This window comes from Brassica napus, unplaced genomic scaffold (genome assembly GCF_020379485.1).
Source record: "Brassica napus cultivar Da-Ae unplaced genomic scaffold, Da-Ae ScsIHWf_683;HRSCAF=994, whole genome shotgun sequence".
NCBI lineage: Eukaryota > Viridiplantae > Streptophyta > Magnoliopsida > Brassicales > Brassicaceae > Brassica > Brassica napus.
In genome coordinates, this window is record NW_026016738.1 from 40,001 (window position 1) to 42,975 (window position 2,975).

General features: G+C 38.7%; 1 pseudogene across 1 annotated transcript; it reads right to left on the reverse strand.

Annotated features, from left to right (window-relative positions):
• Positions 1–1,071: 1,071 nt before the first annotated feature.
• Positions 1,072–2,929, reverse strand: LOC125605024 (annotated as a pseudogene). The gene has a single exon (XR_007336593.1). The product of XR_007336593.1 is annotated as an ATP synthase subunit beta, chloroplastic-like (transcript).
• Between the last annotated feature and the right edge of the window lie 46 nt (positions 2,930–2,975).

Below are 2,975 nucleotides of genomic sequence, written 5' to 3' on the forward strand. Positions count from 1 at the left end.
ATAAAAAGTCAAAAATTATCCAATTATTTGGATTTGAATGTCATTTATTAGAATAAATTTATTAGTTAGGGCTATACGGATTCGAACCGTAGACCTGCTCGGTAAAAGAGCTCGAACTTATTATTATCAAAATGATTCGAACTCTTTCAAAGACCCAACATGCATTTTTTTTGCATTGGGCTCTTTCATTAACTGATAGAAAGATCAGTTAGTCTACCATATTTTTTCTTAAAAAAAAAAGATAAGAAATGGTTCCAAGTACTCTGATTGATTATTTTTTAATTCTAATACAATACAGAATAACTACCAAAGTGTTTCAAAGAAGGGTTCTCTTGACGTAGGTTTGCTTTTGGTCTAGATCAACTTAAGTTAAATATAGTCTCTAACATCCTGATTAAAAAATCAAATATGAAACTTGCTACACCTTAAGGTTCATAGGACGAAAAGATCATTTTTGAGTTCCTTATACTCATTCTGCCTAGCATTAAGTAGACTGGGTATTCACCCTATCAATATCTCAAATCAATGATGGGTTCTATTAATTCCCTACCGAAATGGGGTACTTTAATAGGACCTAATGTCAGGCTATTGTTCTCCTCTTTTTCCTAAAAAAAAGTCATGGAGTAAGACATCGATTTATTAATAAGATCAATCAATTGGTTTGATTGCGTGATGGACTCCTCTGAAAAACTTTGGCGCACGTGTAAACGAGGTGCTCTACCTAACTGAGCTATAGCCCTTGTGTTTATGATCCACATTTTATCTTATCTTATCATGTAGATAATTTCTTGTCAAGATTAATATTATATGATCGAACATTATATCTCTTTCATCTCGTTGTTTATTGGTATTGCTTAGAAATAATATTGGATTTATAATCCTATCGATGTGATAAGTATCCCCGTGCCTTCTCTTTACGATGATAAATAACCTACTTAACTCAGTGGTTAGAGTATTGCTTTCATACGGCAGGAGTCATTGGTTCAAATCCAATAGTAGGTATAACTTATTAGACACCATGATCAATGGTGTCTAATAAGTTTTTGTAGCCAGCTTTTTTTTTTTTTTTTCTCGCTTTTGGATCCTATTTTTTTATACGTCAGCTAGTTACAAAATCAAATCGTATTGAGAGCCTCGACGCGTGTCCGAGCTCGTCTGAGAGCTAGATTAGCCTCAATTGTTTGTCTCTTGCCTTCAGCTTTTCTCAAGTTCGCCTCTGCTATTTCAAGAGTTTGCTGAGCTTCTTGTGGATCAATGTCACTATTCTTCTCTGCATCATTTACTAAAATAGTAATTTCATTATTGCCTATTCTAGCAAAACCGCCCATCAGAGCCATTGTTAACCATTGGTTATTAAGGCGTATTTTCAAAATACCTATATCAACAGCTGTGGCAATCGGCGCGTGATTTGGTAATACGCCAATTTGTCCACTATTAGTAGATAAAATGATTTCTTTTACTTCTGAATCCCAAACAATTCGATTCGGAGTCAGTACACAAAGATTTAAGGTCATTTCTTCAATTTACTCTCCATTTCTAAGTTCGTAGCCTTCGCAGTAGCTTCATCGATGTTACCCACTAAGTAAAAGGCCTGTTCAGGAAGAGAATCAAATTCTCCGGAAAGGATCAAATTAAACCCTCTAATTGTTTCCGCTAGCCCAACATATTTTCCCGGAGAACCTGTAAATACTTCTGCTACGAAAAAAGGTTGTGATAAGAAACGCTCAATCTTTCGTGCTCTTGCGACGGTTAAGCGATCCTCTTCGGATAATTCGTCCAACCCCAGGATAGCTATAATGTCCTGAAGCTCCTTGTAACGTTGTAAAGTTTGCTTTACTTGTTGCGCAGTTTCATAATGTTCCTCGCCAACGATTCGAGGTTGTAGCATAGTTGACGTTGAATCTAAAGGATCTACCGCTGGATAGATACCTTTAGCAGCTATCCTCTTGATAGTACGGTAGTCGCATCTAAATGTGCAAATGTGGTGGCAGGAGCAGGGTCAGTCCAATCGTCTGCAGGTACATAACTGCTTGAAAGAGGTTATGGACCCTTTTTTTCGTAGAATTAATTCTTTCTTGTAAAGAACCCATTTCGGTACAAGACTAAGGGTGGGTTGGTAACCCACAGCAGAAGGCATTCTAAACCCAATAAAGCGGATACCTCGGATCCTGCCTTGTACAAACGGAAGATATTGTCGATAAATAGAAGACGTCTTGCTCATTAACATCTCGGAAATATTCTGCCATAGTTTAAGGCAGTCAGACCAACTCTCATACGAGCTCCCGGCGGTTCATTCATCTGACCGTAGACTAGGGCTACGTTTGGAGTCCGCAAGTTTAGTTCATTAATGACTCCATATTCTTTCATTTCCATGTAAAGATCAGTTTCCTTCACGAGTTTCGTTCGCCTACTCCAACCAAATACGGATACACCCCATGAGCTTTTGCCAATGTTGTTGATCAATTCCATAATTAGTAACTGTTTTAAACCCCACGCCAGCCCCAACCGAATAGTCCATTTTCCCCCCACGACGATAAGGGGCCAAAAGATCTACTACTTTAATTAATTCCTGTTTCAAAAAATAGAAAGGTGGTATCTAAGTCTATAAAAGCAAGCGCGGATTTAATGGATAGGATGTTGTGAGAGTATCGACAGGACCTAAATTTCAACAGGTTCCCCAAGTACATTGAAAATTCGTCCTAGAGACGCTTCCGCTCCGCCGACTGGAACACTTAGAGGATTTCCCATATCAAACCACGTCCATCCCTCTCTTTAAAAACCCTCGGCCTCGGTGTCGCGCTCATAGCTACAAGCTCTAACTCGGTTGTTTTCCTAATAATGGCTTACTTCACAATTCACAAGTCACTTAATTTCTTGACCAAGCGTATCCTCGACCCTTAACCACCAGAGCATTGTAAATATTAGGCATCTTGCCCCGGGGGGAAAGGCTACAAATCCAGTACCCCGGACCAATG